Source organism: Vulpes vulpes, chromosome 6, assembly GCF_048418805.1.
Source record: "Vulpes vulpes isolate BD-2025 chromosome 6, VulVul3, whole genome shotgun sequence".
NCBI lineage: Eukaryota > Metazoa > Chordata > Mammalia > Carnivora > Canidae > Vulpes > Vulpes vulpes.
This window is the reverse complement of record NC_132785.1, coordinates 91,663,294-91,675,757: the sequence shown is the minus strand read 5'-3', so window position 1 is coordinate 91,675,757 and position 12,464 is coordinate 91,663,294. Positions and strand designations below refer to the sequence as shown.

The following is a 12,464-nucleotide window of genomic DNA, read 5'->3' as shown; positions in this document are numbered from 1 at the left end:
ACTGGTTGTTTCTTAAAGGTTACATGTGGCATGGAAGCTGAATCCTTATTGATGAACTTGTACTCTGTACAGTCATGAGAAAATGTGAGCAAAAAAAAGGCAAACAATGTCTTACTATTATTGTGAAAACAGTTTTGACCTTGCAGATCTTCTGAAAGAGCCAGAGACCTTTGGGTTCCCCAGACCACACTTTGAGAACCACAACTTTTTTTTTTTTAATTTTTATTTATTTATGATAGTCACACAGAGAGAGAGAGAGAGGTAGAGACATAGGCAGAGGGAGAAGCAGGCTCCATGCACCGGGAGCCCGACGCAGGATTCGATCCCAGGTCTCCAGGATCGCGCCCTGGGCCAAAGGCAGGCGCTGAACCGCTGCGCCACCCAGGGATCCTTTTTTTTTTTTTTTTTAAGTAGACTCCATGCTGGGCAGGGCCGGGACCCATGACTCTGAGATCAAGACCTGAGCTGAGATCAAGAGTCAGATGTCCAACCAACTGAGCCACCCACGTGCCCCAAGAACCCTCACTTTAAAGACAGAAATTGCTCATGATATATAATTGGCAGAATAAAGGAGATACTATGTGAAACTTATGGAACAAGGTACAATAAGTTACAAAGGAATGGAAGAAAGATCACAGGCAAAAAAAATCAACCATCCCATGGTCTACTTTCATTTGGACATGGAAACTGGAAATCAGGCACTATAAGAAAGAAGCACAGAGAAATCGCCCTCGCTGGGCAATAGATGGTGCACCACAATGGGTCTAACATTTCAGAGCAGGTGACTTTTCAATAATATGTTTGGGTACGTGTGAAGACATTTTTATCGCACCATGTCTGTTCACAACCAGCCCTAATTCTTTAAACCAACCTAGCATGCATATGCCATGAGCCTACCTATCAACAGAGGCAAATCAGGAATACCCAGTTCTGGTCAAAGCAATGCCTGCTACCTGCTTCGTTTGATCCCTAGCTGCTCCCACTTCCCTATAATCTCCACCCAGCTCCTGACCCAGGTGTTCTGCTCCTGTTTGTATCCTGTTCTTCTTGTCAAGTGCATTTGCTTTCCTTGGCTTTTCCTCTTTATGAGGCTTGTGTTTTTTCTGCTATGGATTGCCTTAGGTAACCCCCTGCTCCACCCTCTGTCCTTCCGCTGAAGTCCTAACTCCTAGATTGATGAGGGTGGGTGCAGCAACTCTGAATGGGCCACCCTAGAAAACTGATGTTTTTTAGTCTTCTTGTATGAATTTTTCTGTCTGTTTCTTAGCATAGCACGACAGAGAACATGGAAATAAGTCATTTTCATGCTATTAGCACATTTAGGAAACAGGCTTCTACAGTAATTAAACTAATTAAGATGACCCTAGACTGAAGAAACCGCAATTAGAGTTGACTGAATAGGCATTAGGGGAAATGAAGACATTCATATTCAAAGAAAGATAAGATTTTAAATAAGAGGTAAAATTAATAATAGCCCAAACACTACTGAGCAGGAAAGAGCTTCTGATGACTCAAAGAAGGGTTGGAGACATGCAGATTAGTTCACCATATTCAAGTGAATGCAGAAATGATAGTATCATATCACGAAAATATGGACACTGAGGGATAGAATAAAAGAAATGAAAAAAATTAGAAGAAACTGGCTAACTATATCCAATCCAAATCAAAATGGGAAAGCTTTTCTCTGAATAAAAATTTTTTTGTTAGATAAATTTTCAGCTACTATTTTCCAAAGATAAATAACCAACATTTAAAGTAATAATGCAAATCCTGTGCTATTCAGAGGTGTAATTTGGAAAACCAAATGAAATTCCACTCCAGTGGTACAAGGTATCCAGTACTACCCACCTAGTTCACCTTAGCAAATGGGTCTGCACATTTGAGGTCAATCAAAGGAAGGCTTGATCTGAGGGCTTCTAGCCACAGAATGAGTAGATCCGTCTACACTAATCATTAGCTATGACAACGGTGACTGCTGGTTTATTTCCCATCAAAACCAGTGTGTTACCTGAATCTATATATCAGGTTCTCCTTGTAACCTCACAGGCAACCAGAGGCCAAAACCAGAGCAGAGAAGGCTATTCTCTAGGCCATGATTTCTATGATCGAGTGGTTTGCTGGGACCTGGGGCTACCCAGAGAATTTAAGTCCACTCTGGAAGACAACTTGTGTACTGAGCATTACTCAACTGTCAAGCAGAACGGAAACCTTGAAGGCCACCCATGGGGCAACAAGGAATATGCTCATTATTGTTGATGCTGTTCCAATGAGTAAATGGGGCTTTATGGTTGAAAAGGGAAGTAAGCTATGGCATTATTAACATTCATTCCTCTTCATTGATCCTTCTTTGAATTTTTAAATTTTTTTTCCCTTTAAGATCCATATGCCCAGCCAAGGTTCAAAGGCTCCCTTCTATGAATCAAAGCACTATATTTCTATGCATCATCACAATTAATATGATTTTTAATGCATAAATTAAATGTGCTATAAATTCTAATTATCATCATGCTGGTTTTTAATCATATTTATTAGATGAAACCTTGGAAAAAACACATACCATCATGAACCTTAAGAGCTTCCTATTTTAATTCTACAAATTTGGGCATATCTGCTGGCTGGGAGCAGGAGGGACAAACTCTCTCTTCTTCCATCTGACCACAAGTGCTTTTCATAGCTTATTTTTTCCACACTCACCCTTAAAATATGCACTGGAGCTGAGCTATTGTAAGACTGTATCAGAGTCAAACTATTATATCACTGACTATCAACTATTCCACAGGAGAATTGAACTGTCTGACTTTTTTTAAAAAATCAGAATGGAAAAAAAAATCAGAATGGACTTTTATAGTAATAAGACTTTACCAACAGTGACTGCATGTTCCACACAACTTGGTTCAAAAAAAAAAAAAAAAAACCCGAAGCTTCGGCAATTAACTTTATCACAAAAAACACTTAGCTGTAAGCAATACCCAGCTGTAGAGGCACAAAGATGAGAGAAATGTGCTAAGAAATACTTTTCAGACGCCAAGTAGAGAGAATAGTAAGAGCTAGTGTCCGCCCATTGCAGTGCCAGGCCGAGCTAGCTGGTAACTTCTGCGGTAAAGAAAACGCTTTTCTGGAATGACTATAATGGGTACTCTGTGAGCTCTGGGGCCTGGACTTGCTTTTCTATAGATGACTTTGTTCCTTCTTTACATTGTGAAGTTCAGTTTATATTTTTGTAGAAATACATTCTTGTCATTTCAAATGTAGATGCCGATTTGGCCCCATTTCAGTTTCATCCCAGCTTGTTTGGAAGAGAAAAATGCTACAGAAACTCTGGTTTCCTTTTGAAACTTTTATTAAATATTCTGACCAAAATGAAAGTGACCCAGTTCTGGAAGAGACAGGTCATGTTTACAGTTAAAAACAAAAACCAGGTTGCAGAAAGATCAAAAGACAAAGGGATCCGTCAGCTAGCTGAAACGGCATCCACACATAGTCACCTCGAACTCACTAGCAGCAGTGCTGATAAAAGGAGATTTTCAAGGTCATAACGGGATCCCATTTTTCAGAGCAAATAAATTCCTTACTGGGAAAAGAAAACCACAAAGACACGGCAATTTTACTTTTATTTCCAAGGTTAAGTCATGCCTTCAATGCTGCAAGCAGGTTTAAACAATCCAACAAAGTTTTCCAAATGATTTTGCTAACTTCTGTTGTCACTCTAACACATGAGAGACTTAACTAACTTCACTTTCTTGGACAGTCAAGAAGATTCCATTCTGAATAATCACGTGGCAGAGAGAAGAAGTGCCGCATGTCCAAGAGGAATCTGTAATGAGGTAGTAGTCAACTACCACTATTTCTTTCAAACTTGGGTCCTGTTAAATTTGCCTCCTTCTCAAGATGCATGAATTAGCCCTCCAGGAAAGCATTACAATGCCAAAAAGGACATTATCCTACAGAGATGAAATATCAGGAGCAGACACAGCCTACCTCTCAGTAACCATATTGGAATGGCTTTAGTTTCCCACTGGCTGCCATAACAAATCACCATAAACGTAGCGGCCTAAAACAAACACGTCGACCATCTATCTCATAGTCCTGGAGGCCAGTCATCCAACATAGGTGTCTGGGCTAAAATCAAGGTGTCAGCAGGACTGTATTCCTTCTGGAGGCCTTAGGGGAGAATCCCATTCCTTGCTTTTCCTGGTTTCTGCAGGCTGCCAGCATTCCACTGGTGAAGGAATACTCCATTCTCCACACCTCAGTCCTGCCTCCCCACCAGACAAGAAAGAATGATTATACGACCTAGAGGGGAATTTCCCTCAAAAGGAGACTCAAGTCCTTTCTCTTTTCTGATAACACCAAAAACAGTGTTGGCAAATATCTGAAGATGTGCTGGCCACCCGATATACCTTCTGCAGCATTTTCACGAGCCACAGATTCTCTTCAGCTACCAAACAAAAGAACTAAGGAGAGGAGTATAAAAACATGGTGCCAGGCAGCATGCAGCGTGCAGAATTAAGAACCATCTGAGTCACTCAATCTCTCTGGACTTTGAAAAACAAAACCTTTAAAACAGACATTTGGAGAAGACATTTCACAGAAAACCTCAAAGAAATGTGCTGAATGAATGCTGACAGTCTCGTGACGACTTCCAGAGTGCAGAGGGCCCATGTCCTTCATCTTTCAGGTCACTGTGCCTGCCTCAGAGGGGCAGCCTCACACCCAGCCTGACTGTGCAGGGGGGCATGCTCCCTCCCCGGGCTCAGCTCTGCCTCCCACAAGAGGAGGCGTCAGAAGCAGGCACATGCCACAGATTAAGCAGCACCAAGCAACATTTTGCAAACAGCTTGTAAACATGGGCATCATATGAATACGGGATGGCCAATCAGGATGGCGAGGTGCTCTCTAATCTCGAACTCACACTGCTGGAAATCACATGAAGCAAGCCCATGGCTTGGAAGCAGCGTTGCAAAAAGTGTGCATGAACACACGCATGCACACGCACTAATGCTCGCATCCTTTCAGAATTAAGGCAGATAAAGGTCTGATCTCTTCCTTACCAAGGAAAGGAAAGTACATGCTTCATATCTTCTAAAAGGTGGGATTGATCCTTAAACTTATTTTTACAACTTCTTCACCCTCCCAATAATTAAAGCAGTCCTAAGGTAAAAATGGGCAACTAATAAATACCTACTGAAATGAGTTCATCACTGTTGTATTCTAAGTTAAAGATAACTTGCTTTTAACTAACAAAGATGTTTTAAAGACACGGGTTTCTTTTAAAGTCTGTATATATAAAGTTAGTTACAGTGCAAAATGTTAATTCTGTAAAATATTTTTTTAAGTTATAGCTATATGTGTGTGCTTAGTACTCAATTCTATTTTAAGAAGATATAGTTTACAAGTATGTTTATGAAAACATTAATTATAATAGTCAATTTCAAACAATGGAGCAAGATAGAAATTATTATAGTCCTTAAAATTACACTATAAAGATATTATGATGCTAATACTCTTATTGTCACTCTTTATTATTATTTTAAGTATACGAGGATGTAAAATTCCTTATAAAGCACGATGATGATCACAATATTTATCAAAGCAGTGCAGAAGAAAACAGAGCAAAGTATTAACAGAAATTCTGTTTGGATAGTGGGATAAACTTTTTTCCTATTTTATTTCTATATATTTTCTAACTGCTCTATAACAAACATTGTTGCTTTTATAAGAATGAATTATTTTCTAAAACATTAAAATATCAGACTACTCTTAGAGAAATGATCAACACTGACTCTTCACTTTCTGCAAATTAACTAGACTTTCCTAAGCATGTATTACATGATGTGCACTGGACCAAGTACTTTACAGTCCTTACTTCATAATCCTAAGCCCCACCCTAAGAGGAGGGCAATGTCAGCATCTCCGATTTACAGATGAGAAACTGAGGCACATAGAGGTTAAGGTAGTTTGCCAAAGGTCACAGAGCTAGTAAGTGACTGAGTGCACCACGAACCCAAACGGCCTGCCCAATGCTCATCCCTTTAACCACTATGCAATGCTCTCTCTCTGAGACCCTAGCAGAAACAGCGACTAATGCAACCCTGGCAGGTGTCTTAGTTCCTCTAGGCCTTGGTTTCCTCATTTATAATAGTACCTTATCAATGCAGTTGCTATGAGACACTTAACACAATGCCTGGCACACAGGAAGCACTCAATGTCAGCTCTGGTCATTACTAAAAAAGAACCAGTGCCTCTGGCCAGGAGCCCAGACCTCCAGCAGGATGGGCACTCCAGAGGGCCTCCTGAGAGCTGTCGTACTGGCCATCTGCATCACTGTGAGGTTTCCCTGCCTGTTTTTAAATGATGCAGTATAATGGCTAATCAATGTCCTTCACTCTCTTTTTAAAAACTCTGTTTTCCACCAAAGTATGTAGTTTTTATTTTTATTTTTTTTATTTTTAAAAAGATTGTATTCATTCATTCATGAGATGAATATCCTCATCATCACAGAGAGAGAAAGGCAGAGACACAGGCAGAGGGAGAAGCAGGCCCCATGCAGGGAGCCCAACGTGGGACTCGATTCCGGGTCTCCAGGATCACACCCTGGGCTGCAGTTGGCTCTAAACCGCTGCGCCACCAGGGCTGCCCAAGTATGTAGTTTTTAAATGTATGCATCGATCTTGGCTCTTTGGAACTATAGGTGACAACAAAAAAAATCCACATAAAAAATAACAGGGTAGAACTTTATTGCCCCTGACACACACCTAAAAATAATGACACCTTTAATGGATTTAATGTTGACGATTTCAAGATCATTTCCTTTAGCTATGCTTTCTCCAGGGCCTGGAAGGACTGTCAGCTTATAAGCAGGCACCTTGCGCCTTCTCTACAGCAGAAGCACAAGCTGATGGATACTCAATCTGTGAGCAGGGAAGCTACCACTGCTGCAATTGCCATGTGAACAGGAAAATTAAATTCATGAATGATGCTATTATTTTTAAGCAAGATAATTAACTTGTTAAAGATCAGTTTCTAAGAGCTAGAATTCAACTGTGTTCAAGTTCAGTATCAGACAGATTGGAAATATGAAAAAAGTTTGCGCATGAGGTAAAACTGGCTAAGACTCTCTGGCTTGGTATTCACCGATACTAGTGCTCACAAACAAAACATTGCAGTGCATGTGAAATCAGTTTAGAAATGCACATTAACAGAGACAGCTTCAAAGACACTGGTAATGTTCTATTTCTCAGGCTGGGTGGTAGGCACAGGAGCGTTCATCTTATTAGTCTTTAACGGCACGTAAATGTGATACACTCTTTTGTATGTGTGATAGATTTCACAATTTAAGAAAAGATCAGAAGTGCAATGGGAATTCCAACTTTAAAGTGCATATTGGATAGAACATAAATTTAAGGCAGGGAGCCCCTTTTCTCTCCATTTAGGATTTTACGTTTATAAGAGTTCATAAAATTTCAGACTACAAAAGATTGAAGACCGTCTAATCTAATGGGTTTCCAACAATGTCCCGGAAATAAAATTCCATCTTGCATGGACTTACAATCAACTCCTCATTCAGAGCTGGGAGTTTTCTTAGCACAGAAGCTCATTTTGTGCATCAGAAGAGTGACCCTAACTCTCTGCATACCTGACATCACCTTGGGTACTTCTCTTCTTTCTTGATTCAAGAGCCTCTTTCTTATCACCTGAATTGCTTCAATAAAGAAGCAGATTTAATTTGTGTCATTAAATTCAGAGAGAAACTTAACAATATGCCTTACAGAGACCTATTCTATTTAAAAGGCAACATGAAAATCCACAGTCTTGCTGGAACAGTTACTAAGACGGAAGAAATCAGCACTCTAAAACACCAAAAATGGGGCACCTAGGTGGCTCAGTGGTTGAGCATCTGCCTTTGTCTCAGGTGGTGATCCGGGGGTCCTGAGATCGAGATCGGGCTCCTCACATGGAGTCTATTTCTCCTTCTGCCTGTGTCTCTGCCTTTCTCTGTGTCTCTCATGAATAAATAAATAAAATCTTTAAAATAAATAAAACACCAAAAACTGGACCAGCCAAGCAAGCAAGGAGCAAACAGCTAATCATGCCTTTTAAGTTATAGTCAGCAAGGCAGGCCAAGGGAATGAAGCATTCAAATAGGCAACGGTGTGCAGGGGGCAGAGGACATAAGGGAAATCTTCTTACCTTCCCCTCAATTTTCCTGTGAGGTTTAGAATACTCTAAAAAAAATTGTCTTATTAAAAAATATAAAGAGATTTAAAGAAATAAAACCAAAAAAAATTCTCTAACTAAAATAAACTAATGGAGGTACAAAAGTTCTCCCTTTTTAGAAAATGTTTTCTAGAATGTTCAATGTACCAAACTGTGGAGGAGTCCTAAGTGTCCCTGGGAATAGCTGATATACACACACACCAGTCCCTGAATGATCTAAGTGACTCACAGAATTCCTGAAAACGGGACTCACTTGCTCAGTCATCCAGTTGGCTATAGGCCAGAGACCTGTATAACCATTTAAAAAAATCAATTTCACAGGCTAATGGGCACGATGGGAGCCAGAGCTATGCACACTGGACTCCAGACAGAGCTGGGCACCACAAGCTTTATAAACACTAGCACTGATCAGTGTTTGCTAGCTGGAACCAAGAGGTAGCTGTTGTTAAATCACTTGCGTACATTTATGTCAGAGTTTGAAACTCAGATTCATACAACTGCCTAAATTATACCTTTTCTACAGTGTTTTCAGGTTTAATTATCTTGGAGCCAATGAAATATAAGATATAAATAAAGCAATGACATTTTAAAGTAGTAACGGCACTACAACCAGTTTTGTTTATTTTTAAATAAATCACTAGAATTCTCTACCAACTTGGTCTCAGCAATCGGGAACCACCACGGTCCTGACAGATGGCACAAGTCAAAGGCAAGCTCAAAAGTCTTAAACACCGTATAAAATGAGCCAGTCTGGCCTCTCCCTCTCACAGCCCCAGCCATGTTCATGCATGTCACATGGGCCTGCCCAGCCCCTCATCCAGGATGACGACACTGGAGCAGGCACCTGAGTAAAGGGAAGAACTCTATAAATAGCCAGGGACCTATACCAGTGTTCCTCAAACCCTAACGTGCAAACAAATCACAAGGAGGTCTTAAAATGCCAATACGATTTGGGGTGGGGCCTGAGATGCTGCACTTCTACAAGATTGCAGGTGATGTCCTTGCTGCCAGTCTCCAGGCCACACTTGAAGTGACAGAGACCTAGACATTTAGCCTGACAAACACAATAAAGTGAAAGAGAAAGCCAGAAAGTAGCTGTCTTGAGTCCCCAAAGCATCCCAACTCTAGATCCCCTGAGGCTGGGGAAGGTTCCTGAACATGGAAGTCTCACATCACTCCCCAAGAACGTATTCACATACTTGCACTAACCTCCCGTTTCCTTAAGGTTAGCTCATGATGGTTTCTGTTCCACACAACCCTTAGAAGAGACTTGACTAGAACAGACACAAAGGCAAGTATCTTCATCTCTGAAAGCCACTGGCTGTGCCATTCTGTTTCGTTTTGTTTTAAAAAGGGCAGTCTTCTAGCAATAGACAAATACATTATTTGGTTTCAAATAAAGCAGCAGTACCACGGGATATGCTTCCTCTTTTTTTATTTTTTTTTTATTTTTTAAATATTTTATTTATTTATTCATGAGAATACTCATGAGAGACACAGAGCGAGGCAGAGACACAGGCAGAGGGAGAAGCAGGGTCTATGCAGGGAGCCCAATGTGGGACTTGATCCTGGAACTCCAGGATCACTCCCTGGCCGAAGGCAGGCGCTAAACCACTGAGCCACCCAGGCATCCCTATGCTTCCTCTTTGAACAGCAATTTTTCACTTAACCCTAAAGCAATGGTCCAACCCCAAAAAGATGTTCCAAATAAAGACGGCACTGATTCCACGGTGACCTAATCTATGGCCAATTGTCCCAAACATGCTGCTAAATCACAAGCCCTCCCTGGGCCCAGCTGAGACTCAGTGAGAGAAGAGAGGGTACTTACCTGGATCTCAGGATCTTGCTGTCTCTGTTTTCCTTTTCCCTTTGTTTGTATATAGTTTTTGCTTGATATTCTCCCCACCATTACTACCAGATGTCTTTTGAGTTTTCTTCTTTACCCAAGGACCTGGAACAGTCATCTTATCCTAAAAGTCTTTAAGTCACTCTAGCCAGACTGGCTTTATAACCCCAGTGCTCATACGTCAGTTCTTATGGACAGTGATGTTAGAGGGTTCAAAAGGTCAGACTCTTTTCTCCAAGTCATCAGCCTTGGTTTCTGCCTAGAACAGCAACTCTAAACCCAACTGAAGATTCAACTGAAAAGTGCTTTATAATTCTAACACCGAAGGCTGCAGGGGAGATCCAGGCCATAAAGTCCACTATTTAACGTCAACAAAGTCTGCTAACCGAACATTCTAACCCCTATGCTGTATCTAAGACAAGTGATACAGCCTTCGGATTCACAGAAAATAAAAATATCTGTACAGTAAGCCTTATAACTTTATACTTTAAAAACGTTGCCATGTTTCTGTTGAGGATCATATCCTTTTTTTGCTCATATTCTGGGTTTTTATCCCCAGCCAATTATGAGTGAATCAAAAAGGATAAAGGAGAAGTGCAGAAGGAAGCAGGAGACTAACACCAAACATAAATCAATAATGTGACTGTGACAATAATAAAAGCGATACCATTTTATTTATAATCTGAACTCTACTTACTTCCATAAAGGATTTAAAATGGCTTAAAATAAACACATGTACAGGATTGCTGAAATAAAGAAAAGAAGAGCTAATCCACATGGAAGAAAGGGAGATAACTACCAGGAAATGGAGACGAGAGTTATTGTAATGAAGCACTAATTTTGGCTCTGAGCTTAGGAAACCAAAGCTAAAAAGGAAACATGATAGGTTATGAATTCTCAATTTCGTAAACGTGGAAGCAGATGGATTTGTCAGAAGGAACGTCCATTTTCTACTGCTGAGCTCAAAGAGGAATTTATGGCATAGTCCCTCCATAAAATAAGTTAGAAAGAAGGAAGGGTGATTTCAGCTGAATCCAGGAGGCCATTTCTTCCTTCGACCGTTGGTAGAAGCCAAACACCAGATACTGAAATGCAGCTCAGTAAAGGTGTATCTGTCTATGGCTGGTTAACACAGTCCAAGCAAGCTGTTTACCCATGCTACTATGATAAAATGGAAGCTCTTCAAGAACCTATAGTAACTCGGGATACCTGGGTAGCTCAGCGGTTTAGTGCCTGCCTTCGGCCTAAGGTGTGATCCTGGGGTCTCAGGATCAAATCCTGCATTGGGCTCCTTGCATGGGGCCTGCTTCTCCCTCTGACTGTGTCTCTGCCTCTGTGTGTGTCTCATGAATAAATAAATAAAATCTTAAAAAAAAAAAAAAAAAAGAACCTACAGTAACTCATGACTAACCTGTCTTGTAAAATGTCTTCCTTAAGGAACTATTAAGGTTGCTTGGGCATTTCAAGTGCAGCATATAGGTACTATCACTGATGTTCTGTTAGGGAAACGAAAGGTCCTGACCTGAATCTTACCAGAACAGGAGCTCTCACCTTCCATAATGGCTCCTACAGGCAAGAGCCCTATTATTTTTTCAGTAGCAAGCTTTTAATAAACTTTACATGCTAAACAGTTACTTGAGACATACCAACTCGCAGTTCTGGACAACAGAGAGAAACAATTTTAATCTAGAAAGTTAAGGGCAGGGGTTATCTGGTGGCTAACTCAATCACAAAAACACCCCAGCATGGTTCCAGCAGAATAACAAATTCTGAGAGAAAATATATCCTGTTGACAATTCACTGGATTCCAAGCAGCTGGGTCAATGGAAATACTGGATGAACTTAATAATAAAGATCTTTCAGGAACAAACATAAAAAGAAAAATAAAAGCAACAACCACCACAACAAAATCCCAGAAAACATCTTCCAAAGATCCTAATTTCAGGTGTGAGGCATTTAATGCCAAAATATTATTTCGTTAAGTAGCTACTTCATCTGGGTTTATGACTGTGACATATACAGAAGAGGGGCCTGGCTTCCCTTTGGTCTGGCCGAAACCACACATCTAACTTGCCTAAAAAGAAAAAAGGGATGTATAACTATTATTTAAAAAGGAGAAAGACCAAAGCACAGCTTTGCTTCCTGGATTTTAAAATTGAAATTTGATCTGCTCAAAGGTTGTTATTACTCACTGCAGTTGGGCATTAGGAAATGATAGGGTACAAGGTTGGGAGCAGAATTAAAAGTAGGATTAATGATCTGGGAATATGCACAAATACGTGTCTCTTCTCTCCAAGTTCCAAGACTACAAGTTCATAAATTCTCCTGAAGTTTTCCTTTCAGATAGAGACATCCAGTGTTTTAGGAAGAAAAGAGGCACACAGTTTCAAGAGAATGTCCA

General features: G+C 40.5%; 1 protein-coding gene across 2 annotated transcripts in view; it reads right to left on the bottom strand.

Annotated features, from left to right (window-relative positions):
- SAMD4A (sterile alpha motif domain containing 4A) overlaps positions 1-12,464 on the bottom strand; it is a 215,366-nt gene that overhangs the window by 173,852 nt on the left and 29,050 nt on the right. The gene's annotated exons all lie outside the window — the stretch shown is intronic.